A 14,218-nucleotide genomic window follows, 5' to 3' on the forward strand; every position below is an offset into this window, starting at 1 on the left:
TAAGATCTCATCAAAAGGAAGGGTTAGGTTGGAAATATAGACCGGGTCCTACTTGCACCCGACACTGATTTGACCAGCCACTTCCACATTTCTGCATACTTATTTTCAGATATGTGTGTCTCCTCTGCTAATGAGCAGATAATCGAGTAGGGAAAGGGCAATAATAGCAGAGTCAACGTTTATTCCCATGCAGATGTGCAGAAATGGATCGGGAAACCAGAATGACAGCTTTTTCATTTCTGAAAAACCTCTCTGCTGTAAAGCACCATGGGAGATAGCGCTATCATTTTTGGGAGAAGGGGACACATCCTTCTCCATCAAATATTCAAAAAAGTACTGGATGTAATAACCCCAAACCCACTGCTGGAACTTGAGTCAACGCTTCATACCCAAGTTGTTTTGTTCCTGGTCCAATTCCACCCAGCTAGGACGAAAGTGTGTTTCTTTGTTATCTTAATAATTTCTTTCTTTTGTAATTAATTTTCTTCAAGGTTTCCAGTCCAGGAGGTTGTGCGGGAGGTTGTGGGGGGGCGTAGAGGGGTCTATGGGGGCATGCTTACAATTTTGGCTGCAAAACTTCAGCCAAAACAGTTGTGCGGGTCAAAGATCATTAACAAATCATTTTTTCGGATTTTCTACGGTACTTAACATGCACCTTGACTATAGTGCGGCGACCGCTGCTCTGTAATGTATATATCATTCTGCTTTGTAATGTTTTTATGGTTTGTTTGCACTATATTTGTAATAGTATTTATTTAAATAATATGTATTGTAATTTGAATTGAGTTGGTGCAGTTTGGGATTTATTCATGTTTAGTAAAAGTATACAGCATGATTGATGGAATGGGAAGAATAGACAACCTGGATACACTTTGAAGAATTATATTTTAGGATATAAGCCTAATAGTTGTTTTACATAGCAATGAAAAAATGCCACTTAAATGCTGTCACAAATGTTTATTGAAAAAATGTCATTAATGACTTCAAAATAAAAATGTTTAGCATTTTCCTTTGGGATTCTCATTTTATAGAAGAGATTAGTGCAGTAGGATAGCTCAGTGGGTTGAGTGCTCGTTGCTGCAAGCTGGGTGTGAGCTACAGGTCGCAAGTTCCAATCCTGGCAAGGCCAACTCAACCTTTCATCCTTCTGAGGTCAGTAAATGAGTAACAATTTCGGTTGGGTGATATTGTATGCAAATACGTTCTATGTAAAGTGCTTAGGCATAAGCGCTATATAAATATCATTACTGTTAGTTTAAAACCACAGGCTTATGATGAAGTGAATTGAAATAAAGACAATGCAGTAGAATAATAAGCACAAGATCAGCATGCATTTTGGAATGGGGTCGCTACTATGCCATAGAACTTACAAAGGACTGTTTTTTTTTTTTTTAATTACAGAGGCTTAGGACGGTGCCCGATGCAACACGTACTGTCTACAAAAAAGGGTCCTAACTCCTCTCAAAAGGATCCAAATTAATCTGTTTGGAAACCTTACGAACTAGCCTCCTCAATTGCAACAAATTACACCTACAACTCTGATTGGAAATATATATATATCGCTGTTTTATTACAGAATTCTTTTTATATATTATAAAACCTTTTTTAAAAACAACATATCAACCACATCAAATCCTAATGTGCTGAACAAAAAAAGGAGACAAAGAAACTGAAATAGAAAAAACAATAAACAACAGGTAACAAAAAATGTTCCTGAGATAGCACCTATAAAGTTCTATATACTCGTGAATTAGAAACCTGAACCACTAATAAACAAAAAAACAGTTACTAAAGAAAGTGTTTCTCTTTGCGGTTGCTATCAACATTACAAAACAAAACAAAACATCCAATTGTATACTAAACAAAACACATGACATAAAAAATATATATCATTAGCATCTTAGGTAAAACCACAAATTTGATGTCTAATCTGGAATCTCCTATATTAGTACTAAGATTGATTCTATAGTTATAGGTACATATCAGCTATTAATGCCTTATTGAAACTGACACCATTCTCACAGACACATTAACCCAACATGTTTCATTCCCATTATCCTTCAAAAGGGTCATTAACGGGAAATTCATCAGGGGGATATTCTGTAAACAACAATTGGCATGTCAATTACTGGAGTAATTCCGTATACATTCAGTGCGACTTGATGCAAAGGAGAGAGGGCAGCTCTTTTAGGATGGCTTCTTTTACTGTGAAGTGCCAACCTAAGCAAAGGGGAGAGAGAGACAACCGGACGAATCAGTTGAATATCTTAGAAACAAACACTTCATATAGTAGTTTGTTGGCCTTCTCAACTGTTAACAAATTGAAGGCTTACCTCTCTGCCAACTTATGAATAGTAGCAGTGGTAATAGTAGAATCTTCGTGTGCGGAAGGTTTGCTCTCTGAAAAAAAAGTGAGGTAGCAAAACCCAGTCAGTGGCGGTTATGAGGTAACAGAGTATATTCTTACATGAATGCAGTAACACTATAGGGCTTGTTTCAAAATGTTAATCGCAGCAGTTACGGAAGCAAAGCTCCCATTTTCTGCTACTCTGCACAACAAACTGTAAATTGTGCATTGAACTTGCATATTGCACTATCTTACTTTTGTACAGGCTTAAAGCACTACTCTTTATAAAATATGTATATATCCACATCATGAGTACCAAATGGACCTAAACATATTAAATTCGGTTGCTAGCAGTTCTCTAAGCTAAATGGCTAATCAAGGTAAACACGAGTTGTTTATACTGTAATCACGGGTTGAATTTAATGTTGAAAGAAAGTCTGACCTTTAATAAGAGTCCTTTTATTTAAATGGTAGCCGGAGCGTAGGAATCTGGTGCCGCCATGACCATCTTGGGGCGTACAGAATTGGTTCTATGCCGCTGCGCTGTTTCCTTTCAAGCACTTGGCTGTGCCTGTTGAAACAGAGATTAAAAGAAAGGCTGACTCTTACAAAACGTGGAAAGCCCTTGATGGACTGCAGATCTTCGTACAGCCGGTTTATACGAACGTGCAATAGCGCTCGTATGTATTGCTTTCGTACTTACTGTGTTCGCCTTTGTCACCGCGTTTACGAGCTCTTCCCGGTCTCCTCTCTGTCGCGTGTCTGCATCAGAAGCACGTAACTCCTTAACGTTGCATCGCATCAGATTGTAAAAGCGGATGCGTGTAATCGAGGCGTAGAAACTGATGACAGTAAACAGCTGCAGTGTACGTGTTTTCGTGGTAGCCATCTTGGATAGGGACAAGTACCAGCTGTGCTCTTCCTACAGCATTGTTGATGAAGCAGAACGACCCTTCCTCATCTCCCAATCCCACAGTTGTGTTGATTATGTATATCTTTTAACACACCTTTGGCCAACTGGGACTCGCTATTTATGTGAAACAAAAAAAATGTGTACTACTCTCTGAATTGGTGAACATAACTTCTTCTATTATATGTGCTTTTACACATGGATTGTGACTCGTATAGAGACATGTCAAGGCAAACTTCCTACTTGACTCAGATGCATCCTTAAAATGTGGGTAATTCTTATTTTCTAAAGGGCCTCCACTTTGGAAACCCCAAGCAGAGTTCTTTACGGTGGACTGAACCAGCTACCCTTCATAATCTATTCCAGTCAATAAGTTCATGGAGTCCTGTCTCAACCGAGTTACAATGGTAGATTAATCTTTGCTCTTTATCAAATAATCTTTTCTTATTTATTGCTGTATCTTCTTTTCTACTATGCCATTCATTATGCAAGGTCTATGTTCATTTTAATATATGATTAATGTATGCAGAAAAAAATGATTTAGTAGGATCAAGGAACACAGTAAAGGCCAGATGACCCGTTTTTTCATTTAAATTAACAATACTAGTGAGACTATGGTAAGGTCACCAAGGGTATTTTGAGATGGACATTTTAGTAAAAAACCTACTCCTTTTACCATCTGTACCATACCTAAATAGAGATGTAATACAATCGGCATGATACTTAATTTCTGTTAAACATCTTTGACTTTTTAAAAGAATGGACTAAGTAGTTGATGACAACTCAATCGATAATAGATACTCAATGGTTTAAAGGGAGTATAGACTATTCAAAGGAGTTTGACAAAGGTTGGCCAGGTTGTGGATTCGTTTTGCAGGACATTTGGGAGCTAGTTCCAACGAGACACAGGTTGTCAGCTAATTTTGCTGTCCATCTCACTCTCACCTATTAAAGGGGCAGTAGGATGTGGACCTGTGGTGTTCTCTGGGTCACACCAACGGTGCTTGGAAGAGATGATGAGTAAGGGCAAAGATGCTGCCGTCTCCTGGCTTAAAAAGGCACAGTATATGGGACAGCTGAGGAGAATGAGGGCAGTGATGGCAGTCATCTAAGACATGGCAGCAGTGAAGGTACTGCAAAGACAACGAACTAGAAGAGTAAAAGAAATCGGTACAAAATGCTTAAAATCGAATGTAATTTCATTGTGGGGCAATAATACAGCAGCTTTATTTAATAGATACGTGGATTGTTTTCCTGTAGTCAGGAGCTAGTATTTCTTCATTTAGAGCCATTGGCAATTCCATGTGTGGTATTTGACTAGATGGACCTCAGTAAAAGAGGGTTCGCCATGGGAGCATTAAGAATCTGTAAGTGAAATAGGGATGATAAATCAATCGGTAAGCAAGAAAGACATCCAACCATACCATGACAATTCATGGCTTTCGACTCCAATCAGGCTCACCTACATATACATATAGAGCAGGAGACAGTGTTCTAAGAAAGTTTTAAGTCTCTGGTGGGCTTCTTTGGCACAAGGACACAGTTTCATTACACACATCAGGGACTTCTATGCACAAGTCTCTCAAGTTATCAAAAGTCTCTTGCTTCAGAGGGCCTGATGAATCAAACAAACAAAAAGTTCCTTTCCAAGTATTCAAGTAGGGCGATTCACTCTTCAGCCTGGATCCCCCTCAGCCGGGTTCAGATTCCTCTTCTTCCGCAATTCTCTCTCGGGTGACTAACGATTCACCCCGGATCACCCTCAGCCAGGCTCAGATCCTTTTTACACAATTAGTCTCCCTCAGCTGGGTTTGGACCAATTAACATTTGCATATCTCTTCTCGGGTGACTCACAGTTCACCCCGCATCCCCCTCAGTCGGGCTCAGATCCCCCTCTTCACAACTAGTCTCCGTATGCCGGGCTCGGAACAATTACAGTTCGTTTTAGATATAGAAGACTTTTGAATGTGCACAGGATTTAGCTTGACCCGTTGCAGTATCACTTAGATTTCACAGTTCAATACTTCTCACACGCTCAGTTGAGTACCAAACAGAGACCTTCGAATGAGCACCCACGCTGCGCCGGACCACTCTATCTAGTACCTAATTCAGTTTCATAAAGTTCAATCACTAAGAATCATCTTTCCTCATACAATGTTGCTGCTTGCAACCTTGAGCGCAACTGTCCTGAGGGGAGGTGAATGGAAAGTCTGGTCCCGGTGGAAAGGCCATTAGTTTACCCATCACAGCTTTCCATTCACCAGTCTAGTTGTTAAGTTCTCCTTTCTTTTTACAGTGAGAAGCCACGCCCCCTCAGCGCGTTGCAACTGTTCTCGTTCATCGCTCGCTGGTTCACTTCATTCCAGACTCCTCCGTGTTGTGCTTGTTCGTTTCACCCAGAATCCTTCCAGCCCCCCGCCCCAGCGGTCCTCTTTATCATCTTTACACTTCTGTGTATCTTTCCGTTAGTTTCCCCTTCAGCAACCTTTTCCTTTTTTTCACCGCTCTTGGCTTCTGCTTACCTCCAGTCTCCCTTTCGCCGCCCTCGGCTCTGTTTACCTCTTGTTACCTGTACCGTTCTCGGGTCTTTTTTCTGCTTCCTTCCGAGCCTCGCTTCCGTGGCTCTTCCATTGGTCTACTTTTACACCCTGAGTTTCTGCTCCGCCACCATTCGGTAAGCTCTTCTTCGGTTACCCTGGGTACTGTTCTATTGTCTTTCCTACCAGCGCTTTTGCCGTTATACAGCTCAGGCTTGTTTCTTGCCATGTTCTTTATTGTTACTGCGCTTCCAGGCAGTCTATTGTGTTGGGTGCTGCCATTCCGTTCTACCTCCTCCTATTCTGACTACTTACCAGTCTTACCTGCACTATCTGCTCAGTTTTTCCCTTATCTCTGTCACCACTGTGACATACGTTGTCTCCAACCAGATTCTCCTCCTGCATTCCATTGATGCCCTTACCTGCCAGTACCTTGCTGGATTACCTGCTCATCACTGACTTCTACGAAGGAAAGGACAAGGTGGACTTTAAAACTTCCAGGACGTTACAGAAAAAAGGACTACAGGGTTTTTTTGTGCCACTGGCTTATTCCCCTCTCTGGGCTGCACAGGGGGATTGTCATTCTTGTTGAAGACTGTTCTCCAGCGCAACGACAGTAGCGTGTTCCCGGAACAGACCCTATCTCTTCACCAAAAAAGGAGCTCTTGACAAGACCGATGTAGAACCTTCTGGATCTGATCTATCATCCAGTGAATCTGACACTGAAACACAGGTGAGCCCCTCTTTTGATGACAGTAACACAGTCTGGTCTGCTATCAGTCTCTCCGACTCACCGGCTGAGCTAGCTTCACTGGTGCTGCTCTGTTGTCGGAGCCAAGGACAGTACCACAGCAGCAATCGCTTCTCGCTGCCTTGGCTATCAATGCGGGAGGGTCAATGTACCTTTGACACACACACACCGCACCGTTGTTCAGCTGTAATTCCCGGTCTTATGTTTATTTTCCTCAAGGCCGCTTGAAAGTTGCGCTTCTTCTTCGAAGTATTTTATTAGTTTTTTGAGAAAATAACAAAACAATACAAACTTTCAACTGTAGTAATAAGAAAGAATAAAGAAAAGAAAATATAACATAAGAACAACAGAAACAACGACAGTCTACATGTGGCATTGCATATGGGGCATGAGGTGACAAATTAAAATAAAGTTCTAGTGTTTCAGGAAGTGAGGGGGGACAGTTTCGATTAATGTCTTCACTGTGTTGGTGTTAGGAATCAGTTTCTGTAGGACGCTGTAGTTCTTCAGGGAGGCTTGTAGTCTGCGTTAAAGCGCATATCGCTCAGGAGGGCCTTCCAGGAGTCCAGAGTGCCGCTCGCAACTTCTCCGCTGGTTGTGATTCCGTCTTGCCAGGCCCTGGTTTCAGCAGTCGTCCATCTCGCCATTTCGTTCAACCACCGTGCATGCCTGGGGCCTGCTGGAGTCTTCCCGGCCATCGCTATGGTTCTTTTGACCAGTATGCATGAGATGTCCATCAGTTTCACCACATGTTTGAGTTTGCTTGGTCTAGGGTATGTTCCTAATAGGCATTCTCCGGGTGTCCAGTCGTACCTTTCCATTCCAGCTTCTAGGCAGGTTTGTTTAGCTTTGGACCAGAGTGACATCACTTTAGTGCAGGTCCAGAACATGTGGATCATGTCTGCCTTGTCGTTCCCACACCATGGGCATGCCAGGGATACCTTCTTGTTGAATGAAGCAACCCTGTGGGGAGTCATATATGTCCGGTAGAGGACATTCAGCTGTATTTGTCCGAATCTGGAATTCCGCTACACTTTCTTGGGGTATATTAATGCTCTTTCCCATTCCTTATCGGTAAGTGGGGATTCAAGATCCGCTTCCCATCTCGCCTTCAGAGCCTGTCCTTTGGGGTAAGGTTTGTCAATAAGCTTGTTGTAAAGTCTGGAAATCGGTCTCCATCCATCTGAAAGGTCATGCATTTCCTGTAGTAGCGGGTCTGGGGTGGGTTCTTCTGGCCAGCTGTTCCACTGCTTCTTGGCGATCTGTTTAATCCTATGGTACCAGAGAAACTGGCCTTTGGATAGTCCTTCAATGTCTTGTAGCGACTCGAAGTCCCTAAATTCCCCTTCTGTGAACAAATCTCCCCATGTGTACATGCCTGCTTCCTCCCATCTCCTGGGAGTGGGGAGTTCCGCCTCCGTTTTGCACACATCCACCATTATGGGGTTATCTGGAGAGTACGGATGTTTCACTTGCCTTATGTGGCTGGTCCTGGCCCATATTTGCCTACCTAGCCTAACAACCAGCGGGGTTTCGGAGGGTAGCCGAGGAGGGTACCATAGAATTTCTTTGGGAATTAAGTTTGTGGGAGATTGCCTCAGTAGTCCCAATTCGGCCGATGGTTCGTCTGACAGCCACTTCGTGATGTGACTGAGCTGGGCAGCCAAATAGTAGAGCTGGAGATCTGGGAGTTTTATTCCTCCTTCTTTATGTGGGAGAGAAAGCGTGGCCAGTGTCAGTTTATGCCTGCGGGGACCCCACAAAAAGTCTTTAATAATGGCCTCTAGTGTCTTGAAGAAGGGCAGGCGGACGTAGTGGCAAATGTTGACAAAGAAGTACAGGAATCGGGGAAGAATTATCATCTTAGCAATCGCTGCTCTGCCCACCATTGACAGTGGTAGTTTAGACCAAAATCTTATTGATCGCCGAAGGCTAGTAACCGCAACTTCTGTGTTGTGCTTGTGCGTGAGTTGTGGAGTGTGGCCCAAATTGATTCCTAGGTAGCGGAACTTGTCGAGTTGCCACTTTATCCCAATGGGCGGGAGGTCGTTTTCTGTAATGCCCCGTAGTCTGGCTAGGGGGAATGCAGAGGATTTGTGTCTGCTGAATTGTATTCCTGAGTATTTCGCATAATTGTCGAGTACCCCCAGTACTGTTGGTGCGTTGACCTCGGGGTTCCTCAAGTATAGAAGTACATCGTCCGCATACAATGATATTATATTGTAGACATTGCCCACCTTAATGCCAGCATCAAAGAACTGTTGATGGAAATATATGGCTATCGGTTCCAGTCCCAGTATATACAGCATGGGCGAGAGTGGGCACCCCTGTCTCGTGCATCTTTGTATTGCCCAGGATTCTGAGACAATTCTGCCTGTTTTAACCCTGGCCATTGGCGAGTTATAAAGTACCTGGATCCATCTGATGAAGCCCCCACCAAAACCGAAGCTCCTTAAAACCTCCACTAGCCACTCCCAATAGATGGAGTCGAAGGCCTTGATGGCGTCGAGTGACAGTATCGCCAGGTCTTCTTCACGGTCGTGGGTTTCGGCCATGGTGTGTTGTAGCTTCCTTAGGTTGACTGTAGTGTTGCGTCCTGGGACAAATCCATTTTGGTCTTCATGGATTATGGATCCTACCACTCTAGCGAGTCTGTTGGCCAGTATAGAGGTGAGAATCTTACTGTCATAATTTAGCATGGCCAAAGGTCGGTAGGAATCGCAATCGGTGGGTGACTTGTGCGGCTTAAGCATGGGGATTATTATGGTCTCTTTCATGGTGTTGGGCAGGATACCATTTGTGTAGGCTTCCTGGTAAACTTCGTGCAGGATGGGGGTGAGAATGGATTCATACGTTTTGTAAAATTCAGGCGGGAGGCCATCACTGCCGGGGGCCTTGCCATTAGCGAGCAACCTGATGGCCACTTTCACATCATCAGGAGTAATTTCCAAGTCCAGCTCCTCTCTCTGCTGTCTGGATATTTGGGGGAGGCCCATCTCCTCCAGTGTTTCTATTAATTCTGCGGTGGGCAACTGGGATTCATGGGCGTACAATTTGGAATAGAATTTGGCGAAAGCTTCATTGATCTCCATTTCCGTCTTGTGTGATACACCTTCTTCATCCCTCATCTCCGTTGGTGGGTGTTTGGGGTGTTCTCGCTTGCAGAGCCAAGCAAGCACTCTACCCGGTTTGTCCGACTCTCTGTGGGATCTAGCGGTGTATGTTGCAAAGTCAAATTTCTCCAATCTGTCCCATGATTCCCGACATTTTTTACGGGCTGTTTTCAGGTTCTTCTCAATCTCCGGGGAGATGTCAGGGGTGGATTCAGGCGTGTGATCTCTGATTCCTGTGCCTCAAGAGTCGACTTTAGTTGTCTACGGGTGCCTCCAGCTCTTGATATGATTTCTCCCCTGGTAACCACCTTCATGGCCTCCCACAATGTGGTCCAGGTGGACACCGATCCCTTGTTGATTTCTACGTATTCCTCTAGCCTCCCGGCGAGGTCCTCTCTGAACTCTGGGTCTTCTAATGCTGCGGTGGGCATCCTCCACATGGGGATCAGGGGTTTGGGTCCCCTTAGTTGCCATTGCATGACCAGCGGGGAGTGGTCGGAGATAGATCTCCCCAGGTATTCTGTGGATGTAGCCAATGGTGTCTGTTCCTTATCAACAAACAAATAGTCAACTCTTGTGTGGACGCTGTGTGGGGCTGAGTAGTGTGAGTAGATTCTAGCTGCTGGGTGTTGTACCCTCCAGATGTCCACCAGGTTAAGTTGGTCGAGTATTTCCGTCAAAGTGCTAGATGCGGGATTGCTTGGTTGGGGAGGAGGGCGTGATCTGTCCATACTTGTGTCCATGACGCAGTTGAGGTCTCCCCCCATATGAAGGTTCGACCTCGGTGGTGTGCCAGTTTGGCGCTCAACGCGCTTAGGTATGACGGGATTCCATGCTGTGGAAAGTATGTGTTAGTGAGGCAGATCGGGGTCTGTTCTATGGTGCCCCACATTGATACGTATCTTCCTTCCTTGTCGGAATCCCACCCTTGTAGCTGGAAGGGCACATTCAGGTTCACCCATATTAGCACACCTCTCGCATATTTGGAGTATGGAGACCCTCTCATAGTCCCTTCCCATCGGTCCGCTAATTTGGACATAGCGTCCTCCGTGAGATGGGTCTCTTGTAATATTGCAATCAAAACTTTCTTCCTCCTGAGGTAGGACTGTACGCGATTCCTTCTGAGGTACGAGCCCATTCCCCTCACGTTCCATGTCATCACAATAAGTTGTGACGCAATCGAGTCGGTGTTTCGGTTTCAGCATGGGGTTCCAACCTTTTGGCCTGGTGGGACAACGAACCACCGGTGGCGCACTGCAGGCGGAGGGCCCCGGGAACATGGACTCTTGGGTCATATCTTGCCACCATCTTGTATTTTATCAACATTAATGATGCGTAGACTGTGAAACTAATAGAACTAATAACATAACTCAAACTGGTGCGCCCAGCGACTACAAAACTGTCGCGGTGCTCAGGCGCTCTCGAGCCTTCTGAACCCATCCGTGACTCGGGCGCGAGCTGGGTCGGGCGATGAACTGGCCCTATTGGGTTTTTTGCAGGGGGTAGGGTTGGTGTGAGGCGGCAGGGCCGAGCGAGGGCCGTTTCCTACTTCAAACTGTTGATTGGATTACCTGCTGGATTCCGGTTTCTAGCAATTCTTTTGCACTTTGTGACCTCATGGAGGCGATGACGAAGGGCTCAGGGATTTAGTCTACTTTCCGAGGGGCATCCTTGCCGTCAGCGAAGTTATTGTCTTCAAGCCACATGTTGGCCGCCTCCGGGTTATCAAGAAATATCGTTCGCCCATTATGAATGACTCTTAGGCGCGAGGGGTAAAGCAACCTGTATTTGAGGTTCAGTTGACGAAGCCTCGCTTTGATCGGGACGAATGAGTTCCTCTCCCTCTGTACTTTCTGAGTGTAGTCGGGGTATAGTGATTTTAGCGTCCCCCCTTTCGATAGGACCTATTTCCCTGGAGTGTCGTAGGATGATTTCTCTATCTTGGAAGTTCAGTATCTTAGCTATTATGGGCCGTGGATGCGAGCCGGGGGGAGGGCATTTCTGGAGGGATCTATGGGCCCTCTCAACCGCGAAGCCTTGAGTCAGCTTTCCGGCCCCAATCTCTTGTAACAGGAGGGTTTTAACATAGGATGTGGTGTTCGAGCCCTCGGTCCCCTCCGGGATGCCCAGGATCCTGATGTTCCCCCGTCTGGCCCGGCCTTCGGCTTCCTCCGCCTTTTCTTCTAGGAAGGCTACCTTCCTCTTTAGATCTGAGACTTCGGTCTGTAGGGCCGAGGTGGCCCCGGACGTTTCCTCTGTGGAATTCTCAATGATCGTCACCCTCTACGCCAAGTTGCGGGCATCCTGTCGAATGAGTTGTATGTCAATTTTGAACTCGTCGATTTTAGAGTCTATATGGGTTCTCAATGAGGCAATGGCGTCCAATATCTGGGAGTGATTATCGTTGGCCTCCCCTTCGCTTGGTCGAGTAATTTCAGAAAGGCTAGTTCTGGCCTGGGTGGAGGTCTTTGCCTTGGCTGAGACAAAGGAGTTCATGGTGACAGCCCTAGCCTTGTTCTTGGTGGCCATCTTGGGATAACAGTTGCTGTTGTCCTGGGGCTAAATTTCTGGGATGCAAGTTGGGGCCCCTCGGTGAATCGGGGCCGGGGGATGGGAATTGACACCCCCCGATGCGTGGGGCCAATTGTGTGCCCAAGGCAGACCAGCTGGGGAGCCAAGTGCAGGCGGTCTCAGGATGCGGCGGCGGTTAGGGGCCCACTCGGGGGTATTGTGTGGTCTCATGCACCTTAAACTTCAGGACCTCCGTCTGCTTCGGCTGGAATCGTGTCCTCGTGTCCTCGTGGCCTGTGGGGCGGAGTGCCACGGCAGCGGTACCTCCGATATCTCTGCTTCTGCTTCCTGGAGGTGGCTGCGTGTGTTCCCCTCGTACAGCACCGTCTACGGGATTCGGGTTGTGCGGCAGTGTTGCAGGACACCGGCGATGCGGGATCTCCCGTGTGTTGTGCGTGATGCGCTAGTTGGACCAGCATGGGTGGCCCACACACAGCGAAGGTCAGGGGCCCGGGGGCCGTTGTCGGGTCCGATCCAATTCAGACGGGGGTCCGCTCTGGCGAGCGATGCCACTTCACCCCGCCCCCAGTGCCAAGTCCCAAAGCGCGTTGGTGGAGGTCGTCAGCTCAGGGGTTCTGTTAAGCTGCGCAGGGCGCCATCTTGGATCGAAGCGCGGCGGGGGAGGGGGTACGTTCCGGAGCTGTCATGATCTCTGCTTCCAAAAGGTCAGGGTTTTCCCAACTCCCTTGGAAGCAGATCCATAACCCAGGTTCCGAGTGCCAACCAGTCCCAATTGGGACCTTTTGGACCCAGTCCTGGCGCCAGTGGCACCAGGCTCATAAATATGCCCAGTCCCAGCGCTGGAAGCGCCGGGCTCATAATGCTTGGGTGGACTTACCTGCAGCAGACCATGCTGCTTACTTGCCTGCCAGTTGAGTCTCTGATCCTCTTCTGTTTGGAACTACTTTTCCTGTTGGGTGGGGCAGGAGCCACTCCCTAGATTCAGAACACTGGAACTCTTCTGGAAAGCAGGAACTCTTTTCTTACCTAGGCGTGGCTGTGGAAGGAGACACCTAAGCACTACAGGAGGCTATTTAAACCACACCCGATGGATGAATCTTGCTTTGCGTTATTCTGCATCCTCAGCAGCAGAACGCTCATCGTGTCTTCTGCATCTGATCCTGGGCCTAAGGAAAAAGGCTTACCATTCTGAATCCAGTCTTCAGCAATACCTATAAAGACAAGAAAGAACAGGTTAGCATTACGGTCTTCAGTGACAGCTCTTCACTTACCTGGTCCATCGGCTGTCACCCACGCCTCGCGCTACATTCCAGCATCTGAAAGACAAAGGCTTACCTACTCTTCGTGCGCTCCGGAAGTCTTCACACTGCATTCCGGCATCTGAAAGACAAAAGCTTACCAACTCTTCGCACGCTCCTGAGGCCTTCGGCGCTGCATCCCGCATCTGAAAGACAAAACAAGGTGCGTTTAAAGACATTGGGGAACTTTAATACTCACGTGCCATTACTCCTTTCCACATCTAACCCAGTGGGTATTCCGGCACCCTGCAGCCGCCCCGAACTTGTACCTGCAAAATAAAAAGACAGTTAGAGCGCATCGTGAAGCAGGCAACAAGCGCTTACTTACGTGCTTCCAGGCGCTTCTATTCATCACACGGGTTCCATCTTCAACTCACTTCAGCCCGCCATCCGCCATCGCCGGAACCCTGCAAAACAAGAGACATCATTACTAAAGACTTTAAAGACATTAGAATTACTCGAAACTTACCGTTCGTGCAGTAAACGACGGACAGCAGTCCTCTGAAGTCAAGAGGCCTGCTCCCCTTATCCAGTGAAGAAACTGGTTACAGCACCCTGCCTCGAGGCAGATGGAGAGCACGGCGTTCACTTACCTAAGGTGAGAGCGTTAACCTTTGGGGTTCTACAGGAGAAGAGAAAGGGAAGAAGAGAGACATTCAATAACCCAGTTCATTAATCCCACATTTTCTATCTGCAGACATCTTACCCTTCGAGCCAGACATACAGTGCA

At 46.5% G+C, this 14,218-nt stretch overlaps 1 long non-coding RNA gene across 1 annotated transcript; it reads right to left on the minus strand.

Moving 5' to 3' along the window:
• Positions 1–719: 719 nt before the first annotated feature.
• Positions 720–3,469, minus strand: LOC138467414 (uncharacterized). Its single transcript, XR_011268097.1, has 4 exons — positions 3,051–3,469; positions 2,790–2,918; positions 2,334–2,400; positions 720–2,220 (listed from the first exon to the last, which is right to left on the minus strand). It is a non-coding gene; the product is annotated as an uncharacterized lncRNA (long non-coding RNA).
• Between the last annotated feature and the right edge of the window lie 10,749 nt (positions 3,470–14,218).

Source organism: Ambystoma mexicanum, chromosome 4q, assembly GCF_040938575.1.
Source record: "Ambystoma mexicanum isolate Mex_15411 chromosome 4q, UKY_AmexF1_1, whole genome shotgun sequence".
NCBI classification, from domain to species: Eukaryota; Metazoa; Chordata; class Amphibia; order Caudata; family Ambystomatidae; genus Ambystoma; species Ambystoma mexicanum.